Source organism: Ciconia boyciana, chromosome 1 (genome assembly GCF_034638445.1).
Source record: "Ciconia boyciana chromosome 1, ASM3463844v1, whole genome shotgun sequence".
Classification (NCBI taxonomy): Eukaryota; Metazoa; Chordata; class Aves; order Ciconiiformes; family Ciconiidae; genus Ciconia; species Ciconia boyciana.
This window is the reverse complement of record NC_132934.1, coordinates 54,385,557-54,402,388: the sequence shown is the minus strand read 5'-3', so window position 1 is coordinate 54,402,388 and position 16,832 is coordinate 54,385,557. Positions and strand designations below refer to the sequence as shown.

At 41.2% G+C, this 16,832-nt stretch overlaps 1 long non-coding RNA gene across 1 annotated transcript; it reads left to right on the top strand.

Moving 5' to 3' along the window:
• Positions 1-27: 27 nt before the first annotated feature.
• LOC140662007 (uncharacterized) lies at positions 28-3,233 on the top strand. The gene is made up of 3 exons (XR_012045971.1): positions 28-442; positions 1,252-1,402; positions 2,929-3,233. It is a non-coding gene; the product is annotated as an uncharacterized lncRNA (long non-coding RNA).
• The last annotated feature ends 13,599 nt before the right edge of the window (positions 3,234-16,832 follow it).

Sequence of the window (16,832 nt, the reverse complement as noted above, 5' to 3'; positions counted from 1 at the left end):
CGGCGGCGCCGGCCCGGGCAGCGCGGCAGGAGGCGGCCGCTGTGCAGTCCCAAGCCCGGGGGGCCGGCCCCCCTCCGCCACCGCTGCCGCCCGGATAAGGCCGGGGATCCCAACCCCCCTCCCTAGGCAGGGCCGCCCCACCGCCCGGCGCCCTGCTCCGGGGAGTCCCCGGCCGTAAACCCGCTGCAATTTCAGCCACCTGTTGCTGTCCATTAAACCTGTGCAGGTGTAAAGTACTGGGCTGATTATTTTTTTTTTCCCCTGTCATTGATGTTGCTTTGGGGTTTTTTCCCCCGCCAGGTCGAAGCGACCCCGTCTACTTCCCCCTCAGACTTTGCCGGTTGTCAGCTGCAACGTCTGGGGAGGGGATGTCCTCCCAGAAACCGGCTGTCAGCGAGCGCAGCTGTCACGGCGTTTAGGTCGGCACTGGATGCGGCTCCCGGTAAATTCAACACAGGCCGCGGTTTCTCACGGCGCGTCCCTTCCCTCACACGCCGGGAGACCGGGACTGTGCCCCTGAGCTGTCCCGCTCCCCCCTCCCGCGGGCGGCGGCTCCTGCCACGGCCCCAGCTTGCCAGCCCCGTCCTCCGGGGCCACCTCCCACCTTACTCTTCCCTTTTTTCCCTTTTTTCTCCCTTTTTTTTTTTTTTTTTTTTTTTAATCCTCACAGCCTCCAACCACGAGGAGCTGGTGTGACAGGATTACTTCGCTAACGAGGACATCTGTTTCTGAAGTTGCAAAATCTGGAGACCCCTTCCACGTCCCCCCGCGGTTCCCAGGCCGCTGTGCTGCTATCCTGCCAGGCCCAGCTTCGGGTGGCCGAAGCCTCCCTCACCTGCCCGGCGCCTCTCTGTCCCATGGCAGCAGGCACACACATAGTGCTGCCCCTTTGCTGAACAGATTTTTGTTGTTGTTATTATTATTAGGATTTTCCAGGTCCATTCCCCATTTGGAACAGAAGCCAAAGGCACAGAAAAAGGTGTTTTCTTGTTTTTCTCTCTTCACTTACAAAATCCAGGCAAATTCTGTTTTCATGCATAGGGGCTGTAAGTAATTTTGACAGAAGCAACTTCCTGCAAATTCTCAAGGAAAGGATCTCTCCCCTGCCAAAAAGGCTTTTTTTTTTGGTCTTTATATTGTCAGAAACTCACACAAACCGCGTTGCTTCTGTCTCCTCTTTCTACCGCAGACACCCTGGGCCATGGGCTTGTTAAAACTGAACCCGTAACTCTCTCTTCCTTTTTCCTGTAGTCCCCATGCCACACAAAGGACCTCATCACCTCAGCTAACAGACAAAAAGAGCACTTTTACTCACCGCCTTTATAGCTCTCCAGTGGCTCTCCTGCACCGGCATCCTTAGCTCTCCAAATGGGCAGCCTCATCCTGGGTGTTGAATTATCAGGTACCTCCAGTGCAGAAGCTATTACTACTTTTGTCATGACAATACACATCTGAGAACTTTACTTATTTCAGCAATTGATAGGAAAGAGAGGTGTTCATCACAGAATGCACTGGCATAACTATTTTGTTTAGTGGTATGATGTTTTTCTTCTTTACTTTTGTATCTTAGATTGAAGTGTTATACCAGTATAGCCTCGTACAATATGCCCGTTCCACTAACATTAAAGTGCCTTGTGTTGGCACAGTTTATTCTCCTTCCTAAAACAAGTTAACATTACCTTGTGCCTATTAAATTTTATATTGACATATGTATATCCACAATAGGAAAGCTCTATGAATTAACTTTACCACTTCTGCTTGTAGGCAGGACCCAGGTCTCCATAAAAATAAATGCTGTTTTCAGTAGTAGACTTGACATGCGAACACAAATGTAATGCGCTTTTGAAAACAAAATGTACAATGGAATATAAACACCTATATGTGTGAGAAATTCCATGTTTCTCTGCACATATATTCAATTGTAACATATGCTTCATATATATAGCTACATTTTAATCAAATTCAGGTGAATGTATGTATACAAAATAATATATTTCTCAAAAAGTTTATAGTTTTCACATTTTCATATTGCATATTGAATTCACAGGATTCATAGGTTCCAGGAGTACCCATTATGTAAGTAACTTATATAAGTAATGTAATTGTTGACACACCTCATACCTGGCAACGTTTCCTGTTGAATAAAAGCAAGTACTCTGACTCAGAAAGAAAGATTAAAAATAATATATCTAAAAGCTGCAATCCTTGGTCAGAGTTGAGGCTGTTTATTAAGTGAATTCTGTGACTTCTTTTAATCCAGTATTAAGGAGTCTTTCGCTTAGTAAGAGTCTGTTCATACCCCTTTGCTGAGCCCTGCATGAACACAAATTTCAGCAGCATCCAATAATGACGTAGAAAAAAATCTACATGGTTGAAGATTACTTTGGCTGATGTTACTGAAGGTTACCCATAGCCCTGCTTCCACCTCTGCATTAATCTGGTTAGAATAATTCACTAGGCCATCATGTGGCCATTGTAAGATTTAAGATGTCCTTAAATTAATTATTTTTTTGCTTTTAAGTAGTTGTAATTTTTTCATTCAATTAGTCTTACATAGCCACATTTTGACACCTTATTTGCTTTTGGAAATGTTTGGTTTACATTTGTTTTGAATAGGTCTGATAACTGAGCAGGACTGTTTCTAAGAAATTGTTTCCATATCTACAAGGAAAAGCTTTCAGAATACTTTTTCTTGGAAATAACCAATGTGTACTAGCTAGAGTAAAAATGTGTATTGATATGATTTATTTATTGTGGTTCGGCCCCCATTTCCCTGTGATTTGTTGCATACGCACTGTTGTGCATTGATTCGCTCAACATGCTGGGAAGGTGTTCTCCCAGGCAATGCTCCATGGCCACTGTCTCATGGAACAAATATAGGAACCTACCAGGATTCTGCAGTTTGGGGTGAAACCAAGCTATTTTCAGGACTCCTCCAGTGTTAAGTCACCACCATTTCAAATGGCTGCCAAGCTGTATGGAAGAAACGCACAGGAGATTGACAGTGGAGTGTCCTGAGAAGGGATTCGCAAGAGATATGATGGTGGTGTACCAATACTGGCAGAAAAGGAGGCGTCAGAGATTGAGTAATTCCCATGCCTGGTTGGGATGAAGAGTAATTATGCTGGGACTTCAGAATGGTAAAGTTTGCAAAGCATCTGTACAGACTGCAGTCTGAATATTCAGCAACAAAAAACCAATAAAGCAGCACCTCTGCATGTGGACATGTGTAACCTTTAGTGCCTCCGTCCTTGCCAGCAACCCAGTTGGCTCGCTGCTCACTGGATTGATGCTGGTCTACCAGTGTGTGCTGGAAATATGTATTATGTGCTTTCATGGTGCTGGTAGTGAGAAAATACTTCAAGATTTGGAAAGTTCATGATCCTGAGTTGTGCTGGAAGCAGCGGCTGGACGTGTGTGCCTATATTTCAGACTGAAAGTCAGGTTTCATAAATAGAAAAAAAGATGTTTTTTCAATCTTCTGCAAAGCCTCATTGAGACTATGGAAAGTTCACAGCTATTAATGCAGAATGATATACAATAGTTGATGACAGGTTTTTTAGAAATTCAGCCTTATTTACAGCAACAAAAATAAGAATTCCTCCCCGGACTGCAATGGATGTTAATGATGTGTCCATTCCTTTTGTCAGTCTGGGAGATCCAGACATCTTTCTGCTTCTCTGGCTAATTATGCCTTTTACTGGGCAAATGTGTTGGAGAAAGGAACTGTATGACTGTTCTGAGTAACTGTAGAATAATAATGAAGAGCTTTGTTGGGAAATTGAAGGGCAGGTGGAGGAGCCTTACAAACACTCTGATCAGTATTTGCTGCAAGTGGCAGATGTTCACCATGTCTTGTTCAAAATCCATGAGAGAAGGAGGAGGTGTCCATGCTGCTCTGGCAAACAGGATGAGGGACTTGTCCTGCTCTTTCTTAAATGAGAGAATACAGTGGTAAAAATGAATATATTACAGCCAAAGATATGAAAGTGATGCATCTTTGTTAATGTTTTTGTGTTATTAGGAGAAAATGAGAACTTCAGTGGGATGCCTCAGCCAAATTTTTCATGATAATCTTTACTTACTCAGCATAACTCTGGCACAGCGCACTTTATCTGCTAAGTGCACCTATCTTTGCAAATGAAAGCAGAAATCACTCCTGTTTTCTGGAAAGGGTGCAGTGGGGACCTCCAGGAAGCTACCAATACTCCTGTTAACCTCAGGGGCACTTGAGGTAGTGGTATAACATCCTAATACTCTTCAGAGGTCTGTTTCCTTCTGCACAATTTACAGCAAAACTTCCTGTATGTTGTTTTCCTTCTCCCAAACTCCTCTGAATCTAGACACTAGTGTGAAAGTTAACACAAGTTGCCACAAGCATCCCTCCAGCTCTTTTCTTGCCTTCTGGCTCCTATGCTGAAATCCATTCACAGAATCCTTGGACTTCTCCTTCCTATCCTCCTTTTCTTTTTGAAACATTTTTTATGCATCAAGCAGCTTGCAAGGCTCATACTCCTCATCATACTGGTGCCTCGGCTGCCAGAGAAAAATTGCAAATATTTGTCATTTCTACACTGAACTCAGTGCCAATGATAATAGGTTTCATTTTTTTTCTCAGTTTTGGAATGTCATTCCCGTCTGTTTTTCCAGTCTGGGCTTTCCTAGGAAATGGATGTTCCCAGGGAACCCAGTAGTGTGTAATAAAATAAGACGCCTCCCACTTCCATAGAAATCTTCTTCCATCTTCTTTCCATAGAAATCCTGTGCTGGTGTTGGAATGGGAAGGAGGGAGGAAGATGCTGGGGTAATGAAAAGTGAATAGTAACAGGATTCAAGTTTGCAGATCTATATGCACCTCTGTAGCAATGTTACCTTGAAGTGTGTTTCCAAGAGATGAGAAAAAGTCTTACCGAAAAAAGCAATGGATAAATCAGAAAGATATGCAGCATTGCATAGAAGAGTACTGAAATATATTCAGTTGCAGAAGTGAGAGAGAGACACCATGCAGATAAGCAACCAAGAAGGCTGCATTGCTTTGCTCTGTGTATAGTAAAATGGAGCGCAGTCTTTGCCTTAAGATCTTCTATAACACACACAGGTCAGCATCATGTGCACTAGAAGGGAACAGCCTTTAGAGCAACTGGCCTGAATCCAAGAATTTTATATTGCTAAAGATTTGATTGTAAGTATCTTATAATCTCAGCATTTTGAAATGTTTAATTTTGGTAATTCGTCTCATAAAACGTGAAAGGAGCTAAAGAGTGCTGAACAAACTATGAGCCAAAGTATATTTGCTATTGCTTTTTTTTCTGCATCCACTGTTGCAATAAATATGCCTGCCCTGCAATCTGTATTGCCTTTAACTCATGCGGTGCTGCCACGTTATCGGAGTGGCAGGAAGAGTAGCAGCGAGCCCAGATGGGTAGTCAAGCAGCGTGAGGTGGGGACAGAAGACTGAGTTCTTGCTTGTGGAGCACCACAATGACCACACTAGGGAAAGCAGTGCCAAATGGATGGAAAGAGGCTCATGGTTCATACAGCTCATTTCCACCACCGGTGATGGCATTCAGATACTACCTGGTTTAGAGATGCAGAGCTATAATATAATACAGGACATGATAGGAATATTTCCATCTGCAGCATTTTCAAGCTGACTGTCTATCTGGATTTCAAACAGCATTTTTGTAACCGTAGTCTTTGCATTTCAGTTTAGTGGTTTGGAAAATAAAATTAGCTCTACAACTCCCTATTTGAAGTGACCTCATTTGACAGCTGTGGTCAATCACCTGGGCACGTTACAATACTGGGGTTCAGCAGTGACTTCACAGTTCATCCTATTCTGGTCAGTTAGAAGTCCTGGAGGTCCTGTTCACATCCCTTGTGCTCTTGTAGATCAGCCAGTGTTATTTTGCTTTATGGTGGCACTGGTCCATTTCTCAGGAACGTCTTTCTTGCATTCAGTTTGGCCAACACTCACAAATCCTAATATTTGAGGCAGTGTCATAGAGTTGGGGCTGGATGTGCTACACACAATCCATGAGACAGTATCAGGGGAGGAAAAGAGGTGCTGCTCTAAAAAAAAATGTGTGAATGTGGGGGGACACACACATTGGAATTGCAAAGGAAGCCATCAGTATTCAGCGAGAGTGATAACATACCTAATCCAGATGATCTTGTAACAGAGGAGGGCACTCAGGGGCCAGACAGCAAATGAACTTTACCACATTATACAATGAGGGAAAATCATTCAAAAATGGACAGAATCCTCTCACGAGCTTGATGCAGGTCATAGCTGAAGGCTGTGGGCTGGTGAGCCTGGGTTTCATTCATGCAAAAAGAAAGCCCAGCCACTTTAAAACAATCTTTGCAAATGCACTCAAGCGAACTCATCTAAAATATTTGAAGTAACATTCCTGTGTAGACAGGACTTCATTATGTTACTTGTTATTGTTTTCAGGGAGTCCTCACCTGCTCTTTAAAGTGCAACATACATTACGAGAGAGAATGATTGCTCATTATTGTTGTGTTCCTTAATTGCCTTCTATATTAGTGTGTTCAAAGGAATGTATTTTTTCTCTTCTGCCCTTCTCTGCCTGCATCCGACAGCACTCAGCATTTTCCACAGAGCTCAAAATTGCTCGCATTCTTATAAAAACGCCTCAGCCGTATGGGATTTGCTGAGATGAAGTAAAAAGTGCACGACTTGAGAAAATGCAATACTTGATCCTGTGTATTGATTCCATGGCCACCGTATGAACAGGAACTGTTAGTTACAAGAATTTCCACAGACTTTATCGGTGTTGGAACTTGTGTTCTGCATAGGCCAGGTGTGACAGGAGCTCACCTGTCAAGAAAGTATGACGTTGCCTTAAAGGGCTGGGGTGAACTTTGATGCTTGTAAATATATTGCACCAGCCAAGCTCCAGCTGCAACCTTGCAGTTTTCCAGGCAGATCTACTTCCTTTTGCCAAAGGAATGTGAGCTACCACAGCTAATTTTATGCTATATAAATAATGCTGGTAGAGAGACAAGCCTGAAATTAGATAGGTTAGATAGGCAAAATAATAGATTAAACAGGAAAGTCGAAGCATTTGTTAATCAGAAATATGAGTATGTTCCTTAAGGAGCTGCAGGAACCTGACTGTAATGATGACAAATGAGAGATCCCAGAATAATAAGATCAGTCTTGCATATAGGCAGCACCATAACTGAGACTCTGTATGACATAGATGCGCTTGTTGTACAGAGAAATTGGGCCCTTATATTCTGATAGAGAACATTTCCTCTTCTTAACAGCCTGTGCTTGACACGCTGACAGAGCAAAGGTTGTGCTGTGTGCCTTGTGCTGCTCTGCTCTCTTTCCCCTTCTGCTCCATCTTCCCTCCAGCGCCCTGCAGCATGACAGGGCCAGGCTGAGAGCCACCGAGGGCAGGGATCATATCCAGGGGGAGCAGAGACCAGGCTGGTATCCCGACCATATTGTATAGGCTAACCGAGACACCTAAAGGATGGTAGATATATTTCTATTTTCATGTATTTTTTTATTCTTTCATATGCATTTTAAAATTTTACTGTGTTTTCCCCTGCAACATTTTAAAATCACTGGCACATCACTGCATGAATAGGAGAATTTCCTGCTAACAGGCCAGACATAGAATTAAAGCCCTGTGTAGACCTAGTTTGTTTTACTCCTAATAATCTAGCACTTGTTTTTTTAGGGAATGATAAATTGCCTCTGATTCTTAAATAGGTTATTTTAAACTGTAGCTAGTCAGCCTCTGATAGGAGCCATATTTTGCTAAACCATGTAAATCATGTGCAGATTTTTACTTTAACTTACTTTTGTTTTGTTTTCTTCTCCTTACTCTCTTTGTATTGGTATCACACCTGGGAAACCAAAAGGACATTTTTCATGGAAAGCTTCAGCACAGATGTGCCACTAGCACTTCCACTGACAGTGTATTGTGTCACGCTTGCCTGAAGTGCTTATAACTTGTTTTATGCAAACTCACTGTATGCTGGGCCTTAAAATGTACTGCACAGTTGTTGGATTGACATGGGAAGAAGGAAGGATATGCCGAGTTTTTTAAGTGGTTTTAGTCCATGCCTAGCAGTATTTCTCCTAACCAGTGAATAAAACAGTGTAATGTCTAAAAGCCACAACTTTCAAAACCTTTAGATGTTTATATTTGCACGGGACCCCATGATAATAGCCTGATTTCCAAAACAGGTGAGCATTTGCAACTTCTCCTGAGGTCAATGAAAACTCATCTTCTCTGAAAGACAGTTCCATTCTGCAAGTTTCCCACACAGGATTTCCATGTTGAATATTAGACCTACACTGTGGAAAACACTGGGTACAGTATTATGATGTAAAAAAAAAAGTGGGCACCCACCAGATTCTACCAAATGTACCCAGAATCTTCCATGTTTAATCTCTTGGGTGTATTATGTTGGAATAAATTTTGAAAAGACTTCAGGGTAAAGCTATGACTAAGCAGAATAGTAGGTAATGAAGAATCTCCTGAGAGAAGAGAGTAGGGAATGTACCGTGGAGTAAGATGCACAGGGTGATGCCTAATAGTAGGTTCTTCCATAAGCATGTGGTCAGCTTTGTTGTCCTTCAGAGGCAACCCATTCATTCAGCTGAGATGGTGGGCCATCACTTTCTTCACTCTCCAGCACAGAAGCAGCAGAGTAAGAACATTAAGATTAGGTGGGAAGCCAGCTACTTCCCACTTGGGTAAAAAGACTTTGCCAAAATCAGGGATGAAAGGGAAGTAAGTTGCTGGTTGCTTGCTTCTTCACTCCTCCTCTTTGCAGATAGGAATCTAGACACTGGACTTTCTTCCTTCTGAGTAACATATACCTTTCCTCATTCTTCTGAGGAGTATGTGCCTTGACTCATTGCAGGACTACTTCAAAGGCACAGAAGTCAGAGGGAGCACTCTCAGACCTTTTCTCACTAGAGTGAAGTCATACATTCCCACCTCAGGACAGGTAAACAATAAGTAGTCTCAGCTGAGATCTTAGTAAAGACAAAGGGCTGATCTTTTCATCTTCAAGATCTAGTTAAAATCCAAGCTTCTTATCTAAGCTTATCTCAATTTAGTTATGTAAGTGAAAATATCCCTGTCAATTTTATTTAAAAATAAATAGGTACAGTATCTATTTATTGAGTTATGGCTATTTTCATGAAAAGTAAAAAGAGCAGAAACAAAGAGTGCAAGTTGCAAAACGTGAAGTAAAACTGCTGAAAGAATAACAGTTGTTCTGTTGTACTCCTAGACAAAGGAGACTGTGATGGCCTAATTGAGTTTTATTAGGCATTGCCTTCTAATTGTTGATGTGACTGAACAATCAAAACTGTAAAAGGCACTTGGCTAATATTCTGAGTAGTGTAATTCCTTAAGAAAACTTAGCTATGACACAGCATTCACCTTTAATTGGTACCTTTCATCTCAGATAACTGGAGGAATTAAGAGGATAAATAGAGCTACCTTAGGTTTTCATGGCTCATCTGCATCATGTATAGACCTTAAAGTTTAGTAGCATGTTATGTCCTCCTTACATTCGGACAAAACAGCACTGCATGTTGTGAAGTAACTGGTTCAAACAGCTCTGCTTATCATGAAGCAACGGGTTCATGAGCGAAGTCTCCAAGAAATTCAGCGTACAAAAGCTCAAAAGGATTGTGGCTCTAAGCCCTCTTTTTAGGAAGTGCTCCAGTGCTTAAGCTTTTGCACCTGTGAAATTCAAGCAGTTGTTTTAAATAAAAGCTCTAAAAGTGAGCCCTAGTAGCTCAGTCTGCAGAGGGTTGGCAACTGCTGTGGAGCAGACTGACAGCACAATTACCTGTGAGGTGTGCCCCACTGGGAAAAGGCTGAGCTGGGGCAGTTTGTTCATGTCACAGCATGTGACAAAAGGTTACCAGAAAGGTGATTACTCCTGTCCTACCACAGCAGTCCTTGTGTCAATTGGTTCTAGTAATGGCAGCCAGGCTTCCCATTGAAGAACTTCTTAGTATGACATGGCTGACTCCAGCCATGATTTGGATGAGAGAAGGATGTGGGCAGAGAAGCATCATGTGAGTAAAAACATACACTGCCCTGGGTGACACTAGCTGTGTGTGTACTTACTGTCCCCTTATTTTTTCCCCTTAATTTTAAATATCAACAATTAATACTATCCCCTTAACTTCCTCTAAGTCTGCACAGTATTTCAAGAGGAGGTCAGTTGCTTATGAACAGGGAGTCCTAGCAATGAGGAAGTCTGTTAGCTCTAGAGGGAGACTAACTCCTCAAAAAGTCCTTTTTCTGGTGTTATGCATGAAAGTTGGTGTGAGGTAAGACTTCGAGTTGGATCATTAATTTAAGGAGCCATGAATAGAGAGAGAAGACACAGAACTTTCAGACAAGAAATCAGTTTATTGAGAGCACTAGGGCTGTATGACTCACTGATTTATCTGAGTAGGCAAACAAACCAGAAAGTATTAAAAGAGTGGCTCTGATCAATACAAATAAAAACATGTTTTTGTTCTTGCTGATATCAGAAAAAAAATCCACCCTTAGAATACAGATTGCCTTGGTTTGGAATAACTGTAAGGAAAAAAAGGTTGTGGCTGGTCAGGTTGACAGAGCTGGTGGAAGTGATGTCCCCTTTCACATATGGCTCAGGCTTTCAAGAACTTTCCAAAGTAGTAGACACTTAGGTTGCATTTCTTCACGATTTAGGCAGAAAGTGAATTAATATTTGAGTCTCACAGTACTTAAGCAAAAGCTCTAGGCAGTTGAGGGCCTTGGATTGTGCTTCCCTCAAGTCTTTTGGTTGACGCTGATGTTTTTGTCCAAAAGACTTAATCACTGAGACAAATCACAGGAGAAATATTCTTTATCTGGTGGTCAGATTAGTCATTTGAACGGTGGGATTATCTCTACCCTGCTCCCTGGCATGTTCCAGTTCCACATTGGGCGAAAGTGTAATTATTTGTGCAAAATGAAGTGGCACTAACGAGAGATTGAGAGCATAGAATGCCAAAGACCCCTCCAACCTTTATGGGAGGTAGGAGATGTATGTTAAGCTGGGGGAGGTGGGGGGGATGCGTGTGTGGGGGGAAGTTAGCAAGCCTCTCACAACCTGAACAAGTGATCTGAACTCCTCCAGTGAAAGGGAGGCATTAATCTTTCCTATAAAGCTGTTTGGATCTCAACTCAAAATTAACACTAGAATTTCTGAGAAGTTCTGGGAAATCACACCTTAAAACACATTTACCATCTGCCAGTATAAAACAATGTCAAACTAAGCCACCCAAAAGGCACAATCAAAACTTCATTAAAAATAAGGCCACCTCATTTTTAGGGGTTTCTCATAGCTTAGTGTCCTTGTGTAGTTACAGTCTAAATATACCTGCAAGCAAACCTTTCCCTCAGTGTCTCAGAATGAGTCAGTACCTCAAGCTTCTCCTGGGCTGGACCTCACCACAACTTCTTGCTTCTGCAGACAGACTGTGCATTAAGTAAGACCGAGAGTGATGCATAAGAAAAACAAAATTATAGTATTAATAGGCAGATGCCTAGGAATGCAGCCGAGTGACACATTCTGAGTGTTATTTCCAAGCAAATATTGATTGTCGTTTGTAAAGAGATAGCACAAGATGTAAAGATATCCTGAGATCATAATTTACTGCTGTCTACTTAAAGAGAACTGGTATGATCCTTTATGCAGATATCAACCCAAAATGAATGTGGGTCACTACTTTTTTTCTGCGTGTATTTGATCTTTGAATGTCTGTTCTTCAAATCAGTATTTCTTATATGCATGCTTTCAATAGGTTATTAACTTTGGAATGTACTATTCTCCTAAGTATGCTTTGTTATAATTCCACTAAAGTTAATCTACAATACTAGTAGTTTTGGCTTGCAGAAGGACCTAAAGGATTACCATTCTACCATGCTGGACATCTACAGACACACACAATTAACTCTGGGAATTTTGTCTTCTCCATTGGTTAGGTCTCATTTTATCTGAGAGGTCAGATTAGCTGACCAGGTGTTTTTCAGCACTACATTTCAAAGACAGATTTAGCTTTGTCTGATTTAGAATAGATGATGAGGGAAATTTTGAACGATGAGGGAAATTCATTTTTACCATCTGACACCATCTAGAAGAAAGCTATGAGAGTTATATGTGCCAAGCAGCTCAGAAACCTGCGCATAAGATAAAGGTTTTCCACCATTCTCCTCTTAAGCACTCAAGCAACTGAATGAGCATAAGCCATAAACTCCAGCCTTGATCACTCAAGCACATAATATAGTTTAGTGCTCCAATGTCTAAGGTGTCACCTTGGTAGGAGTTATTGAACATGTGGTCTCAACAATTGCCCCATTAATTGTGAACAGCTAATATTGCTTCTAATTATCCTTCTGCAGCACAGTCATAACCAAATAAGGCAGGAGGAGACTTCAATAGACATGTGACTTCCAGTGAAATATTTTGACACCAGAGCCAATTAATACAGTTGCCTATTCCAGAAATGGGATTTGTTCAGTTCATGTCCTTCAGATTCTTGCTCCTGAGGATAATTCTTCCTGATCCTCAGGAAACTTCAACAACCCAAAAATGGACTGGAGCAGAAAGCAAATCCTTTCTTATGCTACGTATTTAAACAGGGCTTTCCTTCAAATAAGCTACCTCAGAGCATCAGGCCAGGAAAAGTATTTCAGTAATTGACTGTCAGAAGTATGCAAGCCAAATTCTGCACACATCTTTGGTGTACAGGAGCTTCTTATCTTGTACCCAGAGAACTCCAAAGAAGTGGACAGCACTGGGAAAATAATTAACAAAACGGTAGTGTAATGTGTGAAGCAATTTCACGTTGCAGTAGAGATGGCATTATGAGATGCCATTTTTCCTGAGTCTCACTGGTTCCCATATCAAATTCACTCAGTTTGTAAGTATGAGATCATGATTTTTTTTTTTACAACTTACCTTAGATTATGACTGTCAAGATACTTTCTCTCCTGTCTCTTGTATCATCTCCACTTACAGAAACCCTGTGCTTTACATTCTTAGTACAGACATTTTTGTGCAACTTTACACACCTTCAGTGTTGCTCAAGTGACCTCATTACACTTCCGTAGCTTTACACCTATTCCAGCACAGCCATTCTCTGATGAGAAGCCAAAAGGATTCAATAAGTGTATAACTCAGCCTGCAGAATATATACAACACGCTTCGTAAAGAGCTTGGCATTAATTTCAGGACGAAGTCTGAATTTGTGGGACTGGCAACTAGCAAAAACATCAACCATCTGTAAATCTGATATGGAAATCACTGAACAGAATGAATATCAATAAGGCAGTTGATGTACCAACACTTCTACTTACTATATCAAATATCTCCACTTTGCTCGTACTTTGTCTTTCCATTGTTTCCCCTGTTGTATGTTTCTCCACCTCTTGTTGTCAATTACTAGCAGCTACATCATTACAATAATCAGATTATCTCCCAGGCTAGTAACTGCCTCATTCACTTCAGAAGCTGAATGGAGAAATTATTACAAAAAAGAAAAGCTATTCTTCATTCGGGATAGAGAAGAAAGAATAACAAGATGGATAGCTCTAAGGGCCCCAAAGCAGGAATTAGGAAAAAATTAACTTACAATACATCACAGGGCCAAGAACAGTATTTTCATTTTACCTCTGAAGCCTGAACAGGGATCATAAAGACCCAATTGTCAAGCAGGAAAATTACTGATACTGTTTATCAAGGCATTCATTTCTGGTCAGATGCCTATAGTCAATAATTGTTCTCACCTACACAGGAAAGGCAGCACTCACCGTTGTTCAGCTCCTCTCCTTCTGCTCCCAGACCCTGAGGAAGGTATTCATATAACTTTGAGAACATTTAGCTCTTTGTTGCCTTGGACTAGATCAACCACTTACCCAAGCTAGCAACAACCTCACGCAGTTTCTCTGATGAGCTTAGATACCATGGTGACAGTAGAAATATCTAGGATGGAAGACAGAGAAATTACAGTTATTTTCTTGAGAATCACTGCAGAGAAAGGTCTTAGACTTTCTTCTAAAATTTGATGCCGAGCTAACTATCTTGATGTATAAAACATGCTTTTTGCAACAAACACAGGATTATAGCCAGCTAAGAAGTCTTCAGGAAAATTAGCCGGCATAGTAAGAGAATTCAGGGGTTTTTTTACTCTGCCAACTTAACGTAACCCAAAAACACATTCTTTTTCTCTGTTCAGATGGGGCCAGGCTAAAGATCCAGTTGATCGGCATTCCAGGCCTGCTGTGAAATGTTATACCCATTTTTACAGACCAGTAAGCTAAGATGCACAGACAGAGTTAGTGTCAGTCAAAATAAGAGCTCAAGGAAGTTTTATGGTCTAATCAGTAGCCAGAAATGCTTTTGACTTTTTGGGTAAAGAGGCATATTTCACAATGTAAAGACTGGTCTATTTATGTAGATGCACTTCTACAAGGCATCTTTTTCAGCTGCAATGCAGAAAAGCCTTTTAATTTTCAATTTACTCCATCACGCAGGATGTGAACACAATGACACTCAAGATTAAAGGTGGGAAATTAAGCATGGCCTCTTGGGCATTTGAACAATACTTTTTTATTGCTAATAATTATTCTGCCTAATCATAATAAAATGTAAAGAAAAGGAATTATAATATCATCATCGTTATCTTCGTATCTTGATGTGTGATTTGGCTATGAACCACGGCGACTAAATTTAGTATTATTAAAATTAAGAATGTTACACCTGTAATACATCACAAACCACCTAGAAGTTCCAGTCAAAGAGCAGGTTCCCATTGTGCAGTTCGTTTTAATTATTACGAGTAGTTATTTCCGCCTATAGAAAATAACATCTCTTACACAAAGGTCTTGCACCGCACAAGCAGAATTCACTACCCTACAGGTGATCTGGGACCTCCTTTCCCTGGAATCCAGAGGAATTAATATCCACCCCAGGTATTTAGTGTCAGCCTACCTTTGATACTTCACAGATTTCCATCTTCTAATTAAGGATGAAAGAAGCTGGTGTCCCTCACTGAACCCAGCTGTATTGGGGAACTTGCTGCGAGCTATTGTTAGGAAGAGGAATGAGGTATTCTTTTCCTATAGTGACTTGGCAAAAATAGTCTACCAAACCAGCCAGTGATCCTGGGTAAGCAATAAGATCCTAAATTAAAGGACAGCAAATAAAGTGAGAATAAGCAAAGAATTCATGGACTTGCCTGCTCATCAAAGCATGGATGGACACAACTATGCCAATATAAATATGTACAGAATGTATGGTATGGTGTATCTAGATACCTCTCTTACTTCATCCATACTAGTAGCTGTATTGTCACAGCTATTTTGCATTAAAATATCACATTGCTGACAGAGAAAGAGTATAATAAATGCAGTGCAGCTGGAGCTAAATGTGATATTTTTCTTCTGAAGTTCAACTGCCCAGTGACCTACCCCATGCCATCCACTCTTTTCAGGGTGTTTTTTTCTTCATGTTGCTATGTGACCACTGGCCAATTGGCAAGGAGAGGAAAGAATTATCTGGAAATTTAAAATATTAAATCTGCAGTGGTTAGAAAGGATTTCTTTTCCCCAACAGAGATTAAAAAAAAGTGTGTGCAATCTGGCTGCATCTGAATGCCAAAAGAAATATGACAGCTCTTAATGCCTGTGAAAGGCTTTTTAAAAGAACTGATTCATTTATTTATTTATCCCTCTCCCCCCCCCAAGTCTTGTTTCTTAAGGAAACAAGGGTTAGGAAATCACACTCTTGTCTGCCAAACCTTTTCAGTAACTTTTGAACCTGTTGCAATTCCTGAACCAATTCCAACCCAATCTGATCAAGGGCTAAAGGCCTCAAAAACTTATGTCCTTACAAAGTTTGTGAAAATCAGGGAACGTATAAAGGGAAAAGATAAAAATTAGGAACCCTGTGGTTGGAGAGGCTGAAGCAAAACCTCAAGCTATCCACTAGGTTCAACGTGGCCAGGCGATCAGCACACACATCTCCGAATTTATCATGGTACCTGCCTTTCATAGCCATGGGTCTTGGGGTGGTACGTGGACAGCATAAAAGCAGAGCTCTGGCTTCGCTGAGATGGGTGCATGGGAGAAGATATAGAAATGTTGTACCCAGGCTGCAATAGTTCTGCTGCTTGTGGAATAACTTATTTCTTACTTTCACCTCTTGCCTGGCACTCTTCCTTTCCTAGAATAAAATAAATAATTCACTGTCTATTATTCTCATTGCAATAGGTCTGTTCAGGTTCATGGCTAAGACCAAGAAAAGGGAAATCTCAAGGAAATATGATGGCCTAAATGAACAAATTAGGCCAAATTAATGGGAACGGATTAATCCATTGAACTCTGAGAGGAGCTGTTCTTGACAGGACAGACTTCCCCCCCCCCTTTTTTTTTTTAATTTCCTCTTCTCTCTCCTCTTTCACTTCTGACTAATCCTGGTGAAACTGTTTCTCTGGTTTCTGTCTCTTTTTTCTCATAGCTGCCTTGCCAATTCACTCTCACCCCAAGACCACTGCTCTCTCTACATTGCCCCCTCTGCCATCCCATTATAGAGAAGATGTAGAAAAGCAAAGATAGTTATTTTGCCGATTTCCCATGGGTCTAGTTCATTGGACATAGTTTTGCAACTGTGAAATATTGTTTTAATAAAGTTCAAGAAGGGAAACTATTGGCACTAAAAATGAATACATAGTCTTGGTGGAATCTTTTATCTTAAAGGTAATACAGGAGGGAATTTCTGAGGAGACTTGATTACTACTGGGACAG